At 45.6% G+C, this 19239-nt stretch overlaps 1 long non-coding RNA gene across 1 annotated transcript in view; it reads left to right on the forward strand.

Annotated features, from left to right (window-relative positions):
- The first annotated feature begins 9 nt into the window (after positions 1–9).
- The window catches only part of LOC144291204 (uncharacterized), a 57820-nt gene continuing 38590 nt past the window's right edge, over positions 10–19239 (forward strand). The window contains exons 1-2 of the long non-coding RNA XR_013358529.1: positions 10–139; positions 1929–2150. This is a non-coding gene — a long non-coding RNA (uncharacterized LOC144291204). The remainder of the gene's footprint in view (positions 140–1928; positions 2151–19239) is intronic.

Raw genomic sequence — 19239 nt, forward strand, 5'->3', positions numbered from 1 at the left:
TAACTGCTCGCTCCCGCAGTGGTGAGCAAGGAGCTGTACTTATCCCATTTTAGAGGTGAGAAAATCAAGGCACGGGGAGTTTCAGTGACCTGTATGAATCACAGACCTGATGGGCAGCAGAGTTGGAGTTCAAATCCAGGTACTCTGACTCCAGAGCCTGGGGTCTTGTCCCCTCTGGCCGTAGGTCTCTATAGGAATAGACTCAGCCAGCACCTGTGGCGCTGTGGAGAGACACTGGATCCAGGGTAGGGACTGCAGAGTTGCAGGCAGTTGCAAGGGGAGTGTCCCCCCACACCCCAGGGGGGGATTCCAGGCTCAGCCCTCCCAGCTCTGCACACCTCACCTCTGCTCCCCCAGGCTCTCCTGAGCCACATCTGCTCTAATTGGATTGACTGTCAAAAACTTGTTCCAAAAAAAAACAAAAAACTTATTACCCATTTCTAGTCTGGATGGGCAAAAGCAGCCTAAACTCCCTAACGGTTTGGCTGTATACCAATAAGATCCCTTCAGAGATTGTTATAAAGCCAGTGCTCTGTTCTCTGGGATGATGAGTTATTTTAAAAAGCATTAACTAGGTCATTCGCAGTGCAGTGTGGGTGGTTCTCAGCCTTGGCTGTCCACTAAAGTCACCTGGGGAGCTTTTTAAGCATGTCTGTGTCTCAGCCACACCCTGGCCATTTATATCAGAATCGCTAGGGGTAGGACCCAGGCAGCAATATTTTTAAAGCTCTCCAGGGAAGCCTGGTGTGCAATAGAGTCTGAGAATCACAGCTCCCAGCTCCTCAAAGGGTGGACGGGTGGCCAGTACCATCAGCATCCCTGGGAGCTTGTTAGAAACACAGAGGGGATGCTTGGCTGGCTCAGTTGGTAGAACATATGACTCTTGATCTCACAGTTGTAAGTTTGAGTTCCATGTGAGGTGTAGAGATTACTTAAAAAAATAAAATCATTAAAAAAAACCCATCTTGCTCCGCTCCAGACCTACTAATTCAAAATCTGCATTTTGTTTTTATTTTTTTTGTTTTTGTTATTTTCAAAGTCTGCATTTTAGTAAGGTGATTCCTGTCCACGCTGAAGTTGAAAAGGCAGCTCTCTCTAACCACACTGTCCAGTACTGTAGTCACGTGTGGCTATTTAGATTTAAATTAAATAAAAAAGATTCAGCTCCTCAGTCACACTGGCCACATGTTGCATGCTCAGTCGCCACCTGCAGCTAGTGGCTACCACATTGGACAGGGTAGATACAGACTATTTTGATGATTGCAGAAAGTTCTACTGGAGAACGTTGCTCTAGAACATTCTGGAAAGGGGTAGTAATTAGCCACCATCTGTTTCCTTTGGCTGCTACCAGGCATACAGATAGCAGGCAATGACACTCACTTGGGTGGGACAAAACTGAGATGCAGTCAACTTGGCACATATCTAGATTATTTTCCATTCATTTTATTTTATTTTATTTTATTTTTTATTTTTTTTATTTTCCATTCATTTTAAATCAAGAGCATGGCCATATCTTCCTAAGCCCTGCATAAGTGCAGTTGGTGTGTGACATGGGGCTGGGGGCACAGATGGGTGGGGGAGAGAGAGAGGCAAGATCACTTTCAAGGGCTAGGACAGAAGGCGAGACTGTTACCCTGGCCCCCACCCTCCCTGTCAGTCCCAGTCCAAGGCAGCAGGAACACACTCCCTAATAATCACAATGCAGGAAAGCACTCGGCGACCAGATGTGACTCATTGGTGACTCCAGGTGCAAATATGAAAAGCGGGCATTTTGTCAGCTGAATAATAATAGCCAGGCTCCAGTGTGATGAGGCTGGGGGCTTAGGTCGTTTTTCTTTGCAGGGTAGAGTTGTTGTTTTTTGCGGGAAGGAGTTCAGTCCCTTCAGCAAAACCCTTCCTCTTTTTATTTTTTTATTTTTTTGAAAAAGGCCAGGCACTGTTTCTCCTGGAGACCTTTGGTTGCTGACAGCAGGCTGCATAATGCAGCGGGAGCTGAACAGTATGATGATGACAGCCCACACCAGCAGTGGAAAGCGACGTGCATTTTCCTGAGAGAAAGCTGTTCTCTATTTAGAGGGCCACTTTGCCAGCTGACAGCAGGAGAGGGGCCGCGCTCAGCAGGCAGCGCCTTCATCTACGCACAGGGTCCTGTGAGTGCTCGCCCTGCAAAGTACTGTGGGGCGATGGGGAGATCGTTCAAAGGGTGAAAGGGTGAAAAAGCAGAATAAGAGAATGGTTGAGCAAAATGTGTCCCTCTGGGTAGCAACTTGTGCCATGGGGTGCTGTGTAAATCTTAACGAAATGTCAATCTTACCACTCCGTTCATATTGTTAAACAGTAAGGCTTTGCATTTTGGAGTTGTTTTGTGATAGCTTTATAAGCTTTATAAGGTTGGTCCTTGTGACTACCTCAGGAGGAAGTCGCAGCAAGTTTCATCATCCCCTTTCAGGTGACAGCCCAGGGTGGTCAAGTGATTCTTCTAAGGTCACACAGCTCCTAATGAGTGGAAAACACAGAGCAATCGTTTATTTACTAGTAACTATTTCTTGAGAATCCTATCAAGTGCTTGACTCCTGGGATGTTTCTGTAGAGTTTCTATTTCCATCGACCTTAGTTTCTTTTTTTCATGGAGCTGGGTTTCTAAAGAGGCTGTGAGAGGGGGAAAAAAGGCGGGTGCGGGGGAAGAGGAGCAAATTAGCAAATGATTGCAAATTATGGTGAATGCCATGAATGAAAAAAACTCAAAAAACCACAAAACAACCCAATGGCCGAGGGTAGAAGCACTAGGAGAGAGGTAGGCAAGATGGGTAAGTGGATTTGCAAAGTCTTCTCTGAAGGGGAGACATTTGCGTTGAGGCTTGAGGGATGGGTGGTAACTGGCCTAGTGGCTAAATAGCCTAATGTGGTTATTTAGATTTAAATTAAATAAAAAAGATTAGGTAGGGAAGGGGCCTAGGTAGGGGAGGGGTGGAGGCTGGGGGGCACTGCAGACCGAGGGGACTGAAGGATGTAGGGTGGGAATCTGCTGGCCTCCAGGGGCTGCCTGCAGGAAGGCTGTGAGACAGAGTGTGATGCAGGACAGGACACCTGGCTCCCTCCCTCTGCCTTTCACCCCACATACCTGTAACTGAGGGGCTAGCCTCTCAGTTCCTCCTTTCTCCAGGTCCTCTCCTGAGAATCAGATCTGCAGGCTGTTCCAAGGTTTGGCGCTGTAGCTTGCGGGGATGGTGGCGAGATATGGCTCTGGAAAGTTGGATGGAAGGGCAGTGGGACCTCAAAGACACTGAAGCCTGGGTGTCCATGGAAGTGGGAGCAGAAAGGTGAAAATGAAGAATTGAGAGACAGTCAGAGGGCAGAGGTTCCAGAGCAGCTGTCAGCTGTGGGGAGAGGGGCACAGAAGCTGCAGCAGGCTGTGGGTGGAAGCCTCTTCAGTCTCATCTGAGAGGTTACCTTAGGCTGCCTCTCTCTGTTTCTTTGGACAGGCTATTGCCCAGAGACTGGATTAACATGAGCTTATGGAGGTTATTCTAAAATACGATAAATCAAGGCTTGACTCCCAACTGAGAGCCCTGCAGAGTTTGTCAAAAGGCAGTCATAACGATGGGCTCCTGCACATAGAGATTGGAGCCAGAGCCATTCAGCAAATAACAGAGTTCTTTTCTTCTCCACGCCTATGCCAATTGGCTCAGCACGGTATCTCCAGTGACTGCTGCATTTGGGAAGCCTGACTTACTGGATGGAACTGTACACATTGTGAGGTTGGGCCTTGTTAGGTCAGATTAGGAGGAGAGGAAGGACTAATCAATGTTTTGATAGTCATTTCTCACACGTTCACTAATTTCACCATTCTAAGCCTATTACATGCATGAATTTTTTAAATCCACATCAGAACCTTGCAGAAATGAGATAGGTATAATCTACAGCCCCATTTTACAGAAGAGGAAACGGAGGTACAAACTCCTATTGTTTTAAAAGTTATTTATTTATTTTAGGGATAGAGAATGCACATGAGGTGGAGAGGGGGTACAGAGGAATAGGGAGAGAAACTTTAGCAGACTCCGCACATAGTGTGGAGCCTGACACAGGGCTTGATCTCAGGGTCTGAGACAAAACCAAGTCAGACGTTAAACCAATTGCACCACCCCGACACACCTTGATGTATAAACTCGTAAGAGTTAGTAGGTGGCACAGCCAGGACTTGAACTTACTGTGGCTCCAGAGTTCCTGCCGTTTAGCGGTTTAGCGTCGTAGAGGTGACATAAGAGACCTCCGGTCTCATTTGACCACAGATACCACCCCCTTTGGCCACATCACCTGACCAACATGACAATCACTTCTAGAGCACTTATTAAGGGCAATATTAGGTAACTAATACATTACTGTAAGCTCTCTTCTCCCTCACGAATATGATACATACAGGATTTATCAGTAAAGGCAGTTGGTGAGGAGAGGATAGCTTACAGATGTGGAATGAAACAACCAAAGGTCTAGAAAATTTGAGTTTCTACCAACATATGGCAAAGTACATTGCCATGCAATAAGCATTAGGTTGTTTCTAAAAGAACTAGTGAGAGAAATAAGTCACCACCATGTGAATTCAACAAACCATTGTCAGTTGCCTACTCTATGGAGGGCACTGTATGAGAGACTGGTGTACTACATTGGGTTGTTCTGACCAAGTACCACAAACTGGGGTGCTTAAAGTAATAGAAACTTTAAAAATATATATATTTTATTTATTTATTTGACAGAGAGAGAGAGAGCACAAGCAGAGGGAGTGGGAGAGGGAGAAGCAGGCTCCATCTCAGGACCCTGGGAACATGACCTGAGCCAAAGGCAGATGCTTTACAGACAGATCCACCCAGGTACCCCTAAAGTAAGAGAAACTTTATTCTCTCACAGTTCTAGAGGCTTAAAGTCTGAAATCAAGGTGTTGGCAGGACTCTGGGCCCTCTGAGGGTCCTAGAAAGAATCTGTTCCAGGTTTGTCTTCTAGCTTCTGGGGTTGCCAGCAACCCTTGATATTCCTTGGCTTATAGATGCATCATTCCAGTCTCTTCCTCTGTGCTCACATGTTCTGCCCTTTGGTCTTCATGTTGTCTTCATTCTATGCATGTGTGCCTCTGTGTCTCTACTCCCTATAAGGACGCCAGTCAGATTAGGGCCCACCCTAATGACCTCAGCTGACCTTGATTGTATCTGCAAAGACCCCACATCCAAATACGGTCAAAGCCACAGGTACTGAGGGTTAGGACTGCAACAGCTTTTAGTGGGACACAGTTCAACCATAGCACTAAGATGGATAAGCTCCTTTCTCCACCATGGCAATTAGAGACCTGTGTGTCTCTAAGAGTAACCCATATGGTAAGCTAGCAAGCATAATTTGGGAATGCCTCATGGGCCAAGGGACAATGTCACTGGCCTTCAAAGGATGAGTAGAAATTCAGCATTTGGAAGAGAAATGACATTTCAGGCCGCAGAACTGGAGTGAGCAGAGACAGAAAGGCCAGAAAACAGAGGAACTGCTGAGGGCTAAGCAATGGCTCTGACGCTGAGTAGGAGGGAAGATTTGTAGCCAGGTTAGAGAGGTATTGATTGCTAGTCTGAGAATCTGTACTGGATTCTTGGAACAGTCGTGAAGTGCCGGCTCATAGCCCTCACCTACCCTTTACCGTGCCCACACCTGAGGTCAGGCGAAGGTGAGTGTATGGGGTCTGCCCAGAGGCAGGAACCTCTAGGTGCAGCAGCTTTGCCTTTGCCCTAGGGCAACCCTCTGGAGAGGGTTGCAGGCAGCAGCTGGGGAATGGGAAACAGAAGGACCCCGCAGGATCTGGTGGGACACCCCAGCCTCTGCTACACAGGGGAGAATCCAGGTGCCAAGATCCTGGCGGCAGGAGGAACTAAGGCAATGGAGATTTGGAGCGGGGTCTGGGTTAAAGATGTGAGCTTGGGATTCATCCATATGTAGGGGATATGAACACCTGGGAGTGGGTGAGGTCCCCTAGACAGAGCACGAAGTGTTCAAAGAAAGGAAGCCAGAAGGCAGAGATGAGAAAAACCTGAATCAAGGAGATCAGTGTGCCTGCACTTGTTTAATTAGACAGCTCCAAGCGCTAGATAATTGCCACCCAGGGTGAAAGCCCATGCCTTGGGGAGCTTCAGTAAGACTCATCCCCACCATTCTTTAGGGACTGAAAAAAAGTCACTTTTTTTCAGTGACTTCTGCATGGCTGAGGTTCATTTCAATAAGGGACCTTTGAGAGACACAGGTCTTTATTCAAAAAAATAGTGACCTGTGTTAGTTCAGAGCTCAGGCTCTGAGGTTTGACCCTTGGATCTGGCTTTTGACTCCATCACTTATTTAACTGAGAGACCCTAGTGGAAATTACTTACTTTTTTGAGCCTCCATTCCCCATCTGTCCAACGAGAAGAGTAACAGTACTGATCTCAAAGAGCTGTCCAGAAGATCATGAGAGACTGCACGTCAGGTGCATGGCGCGATGCTGTGCCCATGACAGGTGCTGTCAGTGATGGTCACATTCAGTCAGCCGCTGGGGCAGCACTCCTCAGACGACTGTTACAAGTCCAAGTTGTCGGGTATTATGCTGAGTGAAATAAGTCAATTGGAGAAGGACAAACATTATATGGTCTAATTCATTTGGGGAATATAAAAATTAGTGAAAGGGAATAAAGGGGAAAGGAGAGAAAATCATTGAAAATATCAGTGAGGGACAAAACATGAGACACCTAGCTCTGGGAAGTGAACAAGGTGTAGTGGAAGGGGAGGTGGGCAGGAGGTTGGGGTGACTAGGTAACGGACACTGAGGGGGGCACTTGGTGGAATGAGTACTGGGTGTTATGCTATATGTTGGCAAATTGAACTCCAAAAAAAAAAAAAAAATTAAAAAAAAAAAAAGTCCAGGTTGTCACCTATGCTTCTGGCCTACCTGCTCTAGACTGAAGGTTCCAGCGACCCTCTCTTTGGGTTCAATTAATTTGCTAGAGAGGATCACAGGACTCAAAAAGACCTTTTGCTTGCTAGATTACCAGTTTATTATGAAAGGATATAATTCAGAAACAGCCGATGTAAGAGATGCATATGGAAGATATGACGGGAGGATGCAGAGCTTCCTTGCCCTCTCTGAGCAAATGTGACACTTTCCCCGCAACTCCACAAGCGCACTAACCTGGAAGCTCTCCAGATTCCTCCTTTTGGGTTTTTATGGAGGCTTCACCACAGAGGCATGACTGGTGAAATCACTGGCTGCTGGTGATCGCACTCCCTCTCCAGTTCCTTTTCCCTCCCCAGAAGGGGAGAGGTGAGGTGGGGGCTCAAAGTTCCAACCCTCTAATCACGTGGTTTTTTCTCCTGGCAGCCAGCCCCACCCCACCCCCCAATCCTTAGGTGTCTTCCAAATGTCACCTCATTAAAATAACAAAAGACACCTTTATCACTCTCATCACTTAGGAAATTCCAAGGGTTTTAGGAGCTCTGTGCCAGAAAAGGGAAGCTGACCCAATACACATATCTTATTATAAATCACAATGTCACACCATCCATCCCTTGAGGGAGAAGGGAGGGGTGGCGCTGAATTAACTCCTGAACTGCGGAAAAGCTCTGTTGATATCAGAAGCAGGGGGAAAGATCACAAAAATAACAGATGTTTGGGGGATTGTGAAATACTACCCAGTCCTAACAAGCCTAGATTAGACAACAGTGTGGTGTGGATACTAAAACACTTGGGTATGTGGACAGAGAGAAAAGGGACAAAATACCTTCAGCCATTTTACTGTGCTATTGGGGGAGAACCCTGTGCCTCTTGATAATGTAAAATTGTAGGAAAGACAGGGCTTTGTAATTTGATAGGTGTGAATTCAATACCAAGCTCTACCAATTACTAGCTCTGAACCTATCATAACCTTCAGTTGTTTCATCTGTAAAACTGCAGTAGTGGTACTCACCCCCATAGGGTTATCACCAAGATTAGATGAGGGTGTGCACGTACAGTGCCAATGGAACGCTGGCATCTGTAGCTAAAAGATGTGAGGAGAAGGAGAATGATAAGGGCTAAAGACTTACTCTGTCTTTCTGGAAAGGGAGGACACCTCCCGACTCTAACTATGTTCTATTCTTATATCACTTTATGCAAGGTTAAGATCCTTAGAAGAGACACTCAGATTGGTCAGGCTTGGATGACGGGGAAGGCCAGGTGGGGTCAGCACACCTTGCTTGGCCAATCCACTGAGACTGTCTAAAAGGGGGATGGAGTGGTTCCCAGCAGAAACTTGGATGCTTCTGGAGAAGGGTGGAGTTGGATGCTGGATAGGAGAAGCACAGATGTACGCTACAGACATTCTCCAATGCAGCGTTCTAGGAAGCCCTGCCAGACTTTGGCCCTCTCCTGCTTCCTTGCATTAGGTGTTTCCCCTAGTGGCACCCAGAGAGGAGGTGAATGGGGGATTGTGGCTGACGCTGTCAGTTACCTCCCTTAAGGACCTTACTCCACCTTCCTCCTAGTCCACAGCACCTGCTTAAATTCAAGAGTTCACTGTTCCATGTTACGAGGGGATGTTGCTTTTTCTCATTGATTGTGGTAGTTTCATGACCCTTGCCAACAAGGAAGGTCAGGTGGCTCTCATAGCCAGTGGGTTATCAGCTGTGACGCTCTTGGAGAGACAATGCTCTGAATAAAAAGAGACACATGGAATAAAACCCTTCTCTTCTTCAGGCAGATGTTACTGGGTTCCCATGTGATACCTGAGACTGTGGCAACCGCCTTGTAATAACAAGGTGGCGGGGCAACTTGGTGGCTCAGTGGTTGAGCGTCTGCCTTTGGCTGAGGTCCTGGGATCGAGTCCCTTATCGGGCTCCCCGCAGAAAGCCTGTTTCTCCCTCTGCCTGTATCTCTGCCTCTCTCTGTGTGTCTCTCATGAATAAATAAATAAAATATTTTAAAAAAATAACAAGGTGGCAAGCCCAAGAGCTGAGTGGATGTGATGGCAATGGTAGGACAGAAATATATCACATCATCATTTGCTGATCTACTTCTTGTAATGCCTATCATCCAAACTACGTTTAGATAAGTTTTCTGTTACTTGTTGACAAAGCATTTGAATGATATATGCCCATCCACCTCAATATCTCCAACAACAAGGAGGACTTTCTGTTCTGATCAGTGGTTCTACAAGTGTGGTTCCTAGACCAGCAGCATAGGCATCACCTGGAAACTGATTTGGAAAGCCAATTCTCAGGCCCCATCCTGCCTTCCTGGATCAGAAGGGAGGATTGGGGGCAGCAGTAACCTGTGTTTAAACAAGCCCTCCCACTGATCATGATTTAGGATGGAATTTGCCGATCCTTGCTTTATATTAATATATGTCATTCTCACATCAGAACTCACCATTGGCAGTGGTCTCACACATTATTCCTTCTAATGTACCCTGTCCTGTTACTGCTTTGATTCCACCATCCCTAAAATTAAACAATTTTTTAAGAAAAGAAAATATTTGAAAACTATTGGCCAGATGAACTTTTTGCCCATTGTTTCAGTTTGCTTGCTTGAAGTCATTACCTCCTTCCAGACAGTATGTTGGTCTATAATAGCTAGTCTATAATAGCTAGAATGTGGCAGTTAGTTCCAAAATGTTTAGAAATGCTAATAATCTTTATTAGTAATGGTCCATGAGGGTATCCACTGAGCTTTTGGAAGTGAAATTAGTAAGGAATTTTGGGGACTTGTACACTGCTCAGGATATGCAAATAGCTATGTGAAGAGCAAAAGGATTCAGAGTTAGAAGAGGAAAAGAATGAAGAAAGTCACTGCAAGAAAAAGGAAAAAACATAAAAAGGAAAGCATTCTGGTTGGGACAGTAGGTGAAGATGGATTTGTCTTCTAGGACTCTATGCATTTAAACAAATGGAGGGGAATGTGTGGGGAGGCGACTCAGGTGGGGGAGTGCCATGAACAAGGTATCAGGGAAAGAGGGCATGAGATGTGTCTAGAAAAGTGGGCAGCCATGGATAGAATGGTCTACTGGACGCCCTGTGTGGGATGGAGGACCACAGCAAGACCGAACTCTGGCACCACTACCTACTAACTGTGGTCTTGGACAGCTTCCCTAGCTTCTCTAAGCCTTAGTTTTCTCAGCAGTCCTTGGACTCAAGAATAGAGGCTTGGTGGGAGGTTTACATGAACCAGCATGCTGTAGACTGTATTGTGTGCCCCCCCCATTCATATATTGAAGCTCTACCCCCACCCCCCAATGTGACGGCATTTGGGAGAGGGGTCTGTGGGAGGTGATTAGGGTTAGATGGGTTCATGAGGGTGGCTTTTATAAGAAGAGGAAGAGACCAAGATCCTGCTCTGTCTGCCATGTGAGGACACAGCAACAAGGCAGAGGAATGCAAGCCAGTAAGAGAAGTCTCGCCAGAAAGCCAATCAGCTTGCACCTTGCTCTTGGACTTCCAACCTCTACAACTATGAGAATATAAACGTCTGTTGTTTAAACCCACCCAGTCTATGGTATTTTCTTATGGCAGCCCAAGCCGACTAATACACGGCATATGTTAGGGACCTTGTAGGGGGCTTGGCTCATTGTAAGTGCTCACTAAATAAGATGCATAACAATAAACACACTAATGAGCAGTAAATTTGGAGGATGAGATTGCTAAGGTCTTTGAATGGCTAAACTGGGAATATAATTTATTCTGTAGATGACTGGAAGTTTTCGAGCAGGAAACTAAAAGACAAAGCATATGTGTGCAGGGTCTGAGGTCACTCTGACAATAGAGCATTATATAAGGCAGGATTGGGCAAACTTTAGCATCAGAATCAAGTCCAGGGCTTGTTAAAACAAGTCCATGCTGCCCCACTCTCCTTTTCAGATTTAGTGGGTCTGGGACAGAATCCAAGTATTTGCATTTCAGATAAGTTCCTAGGTGATGCAGACGCTCCTAGCCCAAGGATGCCACTTCCAGGGAGGGAGGAAGAGAAAGGAATAGAGACTCTTGTGACCTCTGGCTGGTGACTTGCTGCCGGGAATGGCAGCAGAATGCTTGCTCTGCAAATGTTCAATCCACCCTGTGGTAGATGATGGATAATGTAGGTGGTACGTGGAGCTGCCGGGAGAAATTGCTACAAGTACAGCAAGCAATTATGGCGTTGGGTTTCTGTTTCTGTTTTAAGGGTAAACCACTATAATTATAAAACTTGCAAAACCCTGACTTATGAAGTGTAGATCCTGGAATGGGGAGAAACACCACGTTCCTGCCTTCTCCAAGTTACAGATTTTGGGTCAGGGCTGACCGCTTAGGCCACCTGCTAAAATGACACAGACTAGTTGCAGGGTGACGTCATAAATAATGCCGGTGAAGTTAGCTGAACACCAGGGTCATTAAGATGTTCAGTTGCATGTGGGATTGTAGGTATGAGACAGACTTTTGTGTTATTATTTATTTTTTTTGTATGACCTTGAGGTGAATGGTGGCTGTTTCTTCCTCAGCATTCCTTTATATTATACCTGCCCTCTCCCCTTAGCTTTCTTAGGGAAATTGTTTTGTCACCATGAACTCCATATGGTGCTTGTGAAGCTGCCAAACTCTTTGGTCTGTCCTTCTGGCCCCAGGGTGGGCACCAGATCAAAGTCTGGCCAATCACAGAGCCAAATCTGCACCCCCCCACCCAAGTGGGCTGAGGAGGCACGTGACCCAGCATAGCCTTCAGAATCCTTCTGTGGGACTCATCTGTGGACATCAGAAGAGAGACCCTCTCTCCCTCGGGGCACTAAGCCAAGCTGGTGTTGAGTGTTGGTGTTGAGTAAAGCATGCTGTTCACCAAACCCCTAAACCGTGAGGAATCCTCTTGTCACAGGAGGGAATGAGGCCAGGCCAACCCATAGAGAAACAACAACCCAACCCTTGAAGAGATGCTTATCATCTCTGTCACTAGAATCCCAAGACTGATACTACAGGTAGATTTTCATTTGCATGAGTCAAAATTTTTTGCCTCTTTTTCTTAAGCTTTGAGTTGGTTCCTGGCACTTTTAATTAAAAGAGTGAAAAACAAAGTTCATATATCCACCCATCACCTTCTAACTTGCAGAAATCAGGTTGTGCCGGAGAAATTGCGTATTCCATACTCAAATGCTGACATTGGCGTAGGAAGGAGTCTTTGGGAGGTGTCTGAAATTTCAGGGCACTGTCTCCATGGGAAGCTTTGAGCATTACATTTGGAAATGCTAACGAGAGAGAGGGAAAAAGAGAGCAAAGGTTTATTAATCTTCACATGGCCAAGTCAGTCTGTTTAGGAGGGAAAAAGAAACAAAAAGTGATGGAAGATGCTGGTAGTGTTCTTGATGAAAAAATGGAAGGTTTTCATCATTAGGTAGTGGGAACGCTGGTGATCAGGAACTTTTCCTACAAGAAGCACCCTCGTACTTTTCATGTTGGTAGTGGGGGTTAACACTCCTGGGATTGTTCATCAAGCTAATGCTAAATAACCTACATATCTGACCAAAGTGAATTCACCCCTATGTCCTCAACAAAGGGAGCAAGCAAAGGGAATGATAATTCAGCAGTGCAGCCAACCCTTGCTCTCATCCCACCCAGTGGACGATGGACACTTTGGAAGGTGAGTTCCAGCCTCTCACAGTTGAGCATCTTGCTGGACTTGTGGGCATTGGAGGGGTTTTCCAAAAGCTAACTGTAGCTAATTTTTATTTTTGTGAAAATTGAGAACCTGACTCCCTCAATAAGATGAGTTACCCCTACAGGACGCCCCATATTTCAAGTTTTTATTGAAGCATATTCAGGGGCTTAAGTGGTGACTCTGCAAGTGTGTGTGTGTGTGTGTGTGTGTGTGTGTGTGTGTGCTTCTCAAAATGTATCAGGTATTATCTGAGGCTCAGCATTAATAAGCCATATAATTACCAGGTTCTATAGTATTCGAAATCAAAATCACTTTTAGATTCCTTTCCTCCTCTGGGCTGTTGTAAGTGATAAGCACATCAAAATACTTTGTGATGGCTGTGTAGGAGAAAAGTCCTCTCAGTGCAAATTACCAGGCAACTTTTATCCCGTTGAATAAACTCTAGGCAGCCACTCTGCCATCAACAACACATATGAAAGGCTGAACTCTGTGGTTGATCTGTTTTGTGTGAGGTGGGCACTTGCTGTTCTATTTGCCCAGTGGCGCTTTTTAATTGGAATGATTTTTATTTGGTCTGATTTCCTGAAATAGAATACATTGCCTGCTAACCCCAGAAAGTCTATCAGCATAGAGAGCAAACTGTCCTGGGCTCTTGGCTTAGCTGTTTGGGGAGGAGCCGTGGCAGTGGGAGTGGGGGAGTTGCAGCATATTCAAATCTGATATTGAAACAGTTTGTGTGTGTTTAGGGAGTAACCGCAAAATTTGACATGCCATCTCCACCCAAACCCCAAACCCCAAACCGGTTCCATTCCAATAGCCAAGCCTGCTCCAGGCCGTGCTCTCAAAGCTTCTTTTGAGTAGTTTATTTCTTCCTATTTACAACTCCCAGAGTGAGCTGTTTTTTAAGGGAAAATCAGTTTCTATTAACGTCTAGGACCCCGAGTGGGTCTTTGCCTCTAATTTGTCCTGCTTTGTTTCAGCGCAAGCACACTCTGAACGGGTAACCAGGCGAGCGGGGGCCTGTGACAGTCACAATCACCTCGAGTTGATTTATGCACAGGGATTCAAGGAGCAATCATATTTTAAATAAGGCTAATCAAGCTGTCTTTTTGTGCAAGCCCCCAAAACCACACACAGACCTCACCCTCAGCGTGCTCTCGTTTCCACTGAGTAAAAGCAAAGGCGAGAGGCTTATTAGGAGCCTGAAGCTGGCCCGGAGAATTAAGCTAGTGCTGCCCAATGTGTAAGCACAGCAGAATACTCGTCGGAGGGAGGAGGACAAGGAAGCCACGTGGTTCCTGCAAATTAAGGGACTGGATGCTCCGCTCTGGTTGTGATTTTTCTGTTTCAGTTGAGCCCACTTTGGGTTTCTTGCCTTACGTTCTTTTGGTCGACTACTTTGCCTCATTGTGTTTTTACTGCTCAGGACTCTGGCTCTGGGCTTCCAAGGCCGCATAACCAAGATCAAGTTTACTTTTCAACTTTGTGCTGTCCTCTTTGTTCAGTCCTCACCTCCTCTCACTTTCTTCCTCCCACCTCCCACAACCACCTCTGAAACACTAACCCCCTCCATGTGGCACTGGTTTTGTAACCCACCCAAACCTGTCTTTTTTTTTTTTTTTTTTTAAGTTTCTACTGTGTCCCAGGATCCACAAACTTTCTGTTAAGGGCTCCAGTAAAGCATTCCAGCTTTGTAGGTCATATGGTATCTGTTGTAACTACTCCACTCTGTTATTGGATTGTAATAGTAGCCTGGCCATCAACAATGCATAAGGAAACAGGTGTGCCTTTGTTTCAATAAAACTTTATTTATAGATAGAGACAATGGGCCAGATTTGGCCTGAGAGCCAAATGTAGTGAATCCCTGTGACATACATAGGAGATCTACCAGACTTTGTAGAGTATTCCATCAGCAGAAATACTGGCAGCTCTGATTGAAAGGATGAGGAGAATAAAGTGAAAGAAGACTATCAGACCCTCTAAATTTTATTAGCAGGAAACAGGCTGATAAAACTAGTCAGCTGCAAACAAATGCTACCTGTCATGCAAAAGGAAGGAGAGGGTAGGGGTCAGTTAAGCGTCTTCAGCTCAGGTCATGATCTGAGGGTCCTGGGATCGAGCCTGCCATCAGGCTCCCTGCTTCTCCTCCTGCCCCTCTCTCACCTCTCATGCTCTATCTCTCAAATAAGCAAGTGAAGTCTTTAAAAGAAAAAAAAAGTTAAAAAAGAAAAAAGAAGAAGAGAGCAGAGCCATGGGCTTCAGGGCAGAATTGGGAGCCAGGCTCTTGGCTCCCTGATGGATTTTGCGCAATTGGAGTTAGAAATTGCTTGGGACCAGGGGGTCCTTTTTTCCTTTCCCTTTTCTCCCTTTTTGAATAAGAATGTGTGTAAGGTATCCCGAGGGGGTTCTAAACCACAAGGGATAGATAACTTGTTTGCCAATTTTACAGACTCATAAATGGAGAGGAATTATGCCCCTAGATGGATCATATGAAGAGTCACACCCACACTTCATTTAGATGATTTAGGGGATGAGATCTGAGACTTTTGAGCTAACGAAACTTAGATGAGTTTCTGGACTTGAGTTATGCTGTTTTGGGGAACTAGGAATGGGGTAAATGCCTGTGAGGCAGATACTAGGGGACAGTTAGTAGATTGCTGTAGGTTGAATGATGCCCCACTCCAAAGATATCCACATCCTAATCCCCAGAACCTATGAGTATGTTACCCTTCATGGTAAAAGGGACTTTGTAGAAGTGATTAAGTTAAGGATCTTGAGATAAGGAGATTATCCTGTTGGGCCCAATATAATTACAGGGGTCCTTGAGAGAGGGGCACAGAAGCATCAGAATCTTACTCCAGTGATTCTTAGCAATGGTTGATGCTGTCCCGAAGGTGATATTTGGAAGTGTTTTTGGTTGTCACAACTGAGGAGGCTACTGGCTCCCTCTAGTAGGTAGAGGCCAGAGATGTTGCTAAACACAGGATAGCCCCTGCAAGAATGATCAGACAAAAATGTAAATAGTGCTAAGGTTGAGAAGCCGTGTCCTATCAGTCCTGTGAGGGTGGGTGTGGTTATCAGGCATGCTTCATAAGTGAGGAAACAAGGTAAGAGACGTTGAATTAGAGAAGGCTGCAGAAGACCGAATAGGTGGTAGATCGCAGAGCTGGAGCAGAAGCACTTGTCTCCCGGCCTCCAATGCACGGCTTTCTCTTCACCTCCACTTTACCTACCACTTTACCTCCGTTTAGCTGGGCTGGACATACACTGATTCCAGCCTAGAGTCCATAGATATCAGATGCTTCAGCCCATAGACATTTGCAAACCAGGTGTCCTGGGGAGTGGTGGAGGTTTCAGGCACTAGAGCAGGCAGAATAGAATTCTTTCAGGAAGAGATACTTTCAGTCTCCCTTGGTAGATGGGTAGGAATAGGGCTGATAGGCATATTCCACCAGAATCCAGAGACATCCCTGCCTTTTTACAAACCTGAGTTTTATATTCTCTTCCAACTCTTGTGAAGATTTTTGGGCCCACATAGATACTCATTCAGCCAACATTTCCAATTCCTGTTTCTGCGGAAATCTACATCAATAGGACCTCTAAGTACTGTACTCGCCTCCCTGTTTGACAGAAGAGGAAACTGCGCCCCCAAGAGGCTTGCAGTGACTTGTCAGAGGGGGCACACAGCTTTCAAAGGGCAGAGCTGGAATTTGAACCCAGGCCTTTCAGCTTTAAGTGCAGAGTGATTTCCACCATGGAACTTTGTACACAAGGCTCTGTGTGTATTGGGGCGGGGGGGGGGGGGGAAGAGGTTTTGTAAAATATTCCCTACTTTTAAGGCATCTGCTATCTAAAAGAAGAAGTGGAGTCATAAGCAGGTAACTAAAATATAAGTGAAAGTGAGAACATGTGTTTCACATGGTTGCAAAACCTACGTTTCCACAGGGAAGAGAAAGAGAGAAAGGCCCTTGGGGGTGGGTTGATGGACATCTGGAAAGTCTACAGGGAAGAGGTGCCACTTGAACAGAGGCTTAAATTGCAGGCAGAACAGAAGGCCAGTGCCCCACATCAAACAATAGATTCACTTCCTGAAAGTGGTTTCTGCCTCCAGATGCTAAAAGAAAAACTTCCTCATTTGACTTTCAGCCAGTCCTCAGTGACGAGCTGTGGGACTCCGTGCACGTTCTGATTATTGCTCTTTTTTCTCCATTCATAATTGAACAGCCAAGCAGTCTGAGTTCTGTAAGCTTCTGATAGGGCCTGAAGATTTGCTGTATTTGGCATGCCTTGCGATTTCCATCGTCATCATGATTATACTAAGTTTATGAGACAAGCCTCTTATCATTGCTATCAGCACTTTTGTTTCCCCATATTCTGCTCATTTTTCCCAAATAATAAGATCCAAGCGCTCTTAAAACAGTCAAATAATCACACTAACTAATACTCTCCTGGGCAATCACAGTAGCAAGGTGGAAAGGAAGACCACACGCTTTGATTCCACCCATTCAGCTGCTCATGAACTGAAACCTGATTTCTGGGAGTGAAGGATGATTTGGAGCTCTCAAAGCAGAAAGCATGAATGTGCAGATAGTATAAATTCATTCATTTATTCATTCCTCTATACATATTTATTAAATACCCACTCCACTCTGTGCCAGGCACTATTTCAGGAACTAAAGATAACAGCCACAAACTCTCCAGGCAAGTCCCCTGCCGGAGCTTCCCTGCTAGATGGGGGAGACCTGTAATAAGCACACAAGCAAATCCGTAAAGGAGGTAAGCTCAAATTGTGACAAGTAGGGTTGTCAGGTCACTTGCCCTCCTGGCTTGCCCAGCGCTGAGTCAGGGCACTTAAAGTTCCAGGCTCCACGGGCGGGCGGCTGGTTATACAAAGTCAGGGAATCCAGGCCATCTGGTTTGCAACCCAGAAGTCCTGGGGATGCATCTTCTCCCAGGGAACCCCTGCTGCTTTCCCCTCTCTGCTTCCCCTCCACCACCACCCCCAACCCTGTAATCCCTCCCTCCAGCCCTTCCTAACCTCTCAGATGCTGCTGCTTCTCTACATTTTATTTTATTTTATTTATTTTATTTTATTTTTTTGCTTCTCTACATTTTAGTTGTGGAGTTTGTTCTGCTAGTCTTCAGATCACTCTCCAGGTTATTTACCTGGAGGTAAATGATATCTACTTGTAAACGTGGGATGGGGTGAGTCTGGTGTCCTCCTGTTTGGTCACCTGCTCTTCTCCCGGGTTGCCAGATCAAATACAGGCTGTCCAGTTAAATTTAAATATCAGATTTTTAAAAACCACTTTTTCAGGTGTATTTACCAAAATTGCATCCTGCGTTTTTATTTCCTCAGTCAGGCGGTACTGAGGAAGTAAGTGGAGTAACTGGGATGGTGTATCATTCAGGGTTCCACCGGGAGGCCTATACAGGATATCTGTATTTGGAGATTTATTGCAGGGAATTGGCATAAGCAATTATAGGAGCTGGACAGGCAAGTCCATCGGGAGGGTAGGCTGGGGCTCAGGCACAAGCTGAACCTGCTTTCCATTGGCAGAATTTCTTCTTCAGGGAAAACTCAGAGCTGCTCTTAATACCCCTCAACTGATTGGCTCAGGACAGATTATGGAAGACAACCTTTTTTTTTAATTTTTAAAAGATTTTATTTATTTATTCATGAGAGACAGAGAGAGAGAGAAAGAGAGAGAGAGAGAGAGAGAGAGAGAGAGAGACAGAGGCAGAGACACAGGCAGAGGGAGAAGCAGGCTCCCTGCAAGGAGCCCGACATGGGACTCGATCCCAGATCTTCAGGATCAGGCCCTGGGCTAAAGGCTGATGATAAACCGCTGAGCCACCCAGAGATCCCCCAGAAGGCAACCTTTATTGCTTAAAGGAAACTGACCACAGACCTAATCATTTCTACAAAATACCTTCCCAGCAACAGTGAGACTAGTTTTCATTGACTCACTAGGGATTTTACCTAAGTTGGCCGTTGCAGATAGAAAGGGGGAAGGGTGCCCACAGTCAGCAGGGAAGGCTCCTCTGAGGTAGGGACATTTGAATTGAGACTTAAACTTTGAGACATTGAACGTTGAACTGCATCTAAGAGTCAGGAGATCAGAACATTCCAGATGACAAGAATAACAGTGCAAAGGCCCTGAGGTAGGAAAGAATCCATTTCATTTTAGAAACTACGAAACAAGTCAATATAATTGGGAAGGAGTGATCAAGGAAAGAGTGGTACCTGGTTGGGTGGAGGAGGAAGGCAGTCTAGGTCACATAGAATTGTGTATGAAAGTCACATTTATAAAACTCCAGGACTATTACTATTTATAAAAAGATGTTGCAGAGGAGAGAAAAGAGAGCATGCCTTTGAAAAAGGTTTCTTTCTGAAGTATTTCTGGGTATCTGGCTGGTACTAAAGCTGTCTGGTTGGCTTTAAAAAATTCCTATGGGTCGTATAGGCATTGGACTTCACCCGACTGACATTATCTGGGACTCCACAAAGTAAGACCAACCCTTATTATTGCTTCTGAAAAGAAATCTTTTCAAGAGCTGGAGAAAAAGCCCAATAGGTAGGCAGCCACTGT

This window comes from Canis aureus, chromosome 19 (genome assembly GCF_053574225.1).
Source record: "Canis aureus isolate CA01 chromosome 19, VMU_Caureus_v.1.0, whole genome shotgun sequence".
NCBI classification, from domain to species: Eukaryota; Metazoa; Chordata; class Mammalia; order Carnivora; family Canidae; genus Canis; species Canis aureus.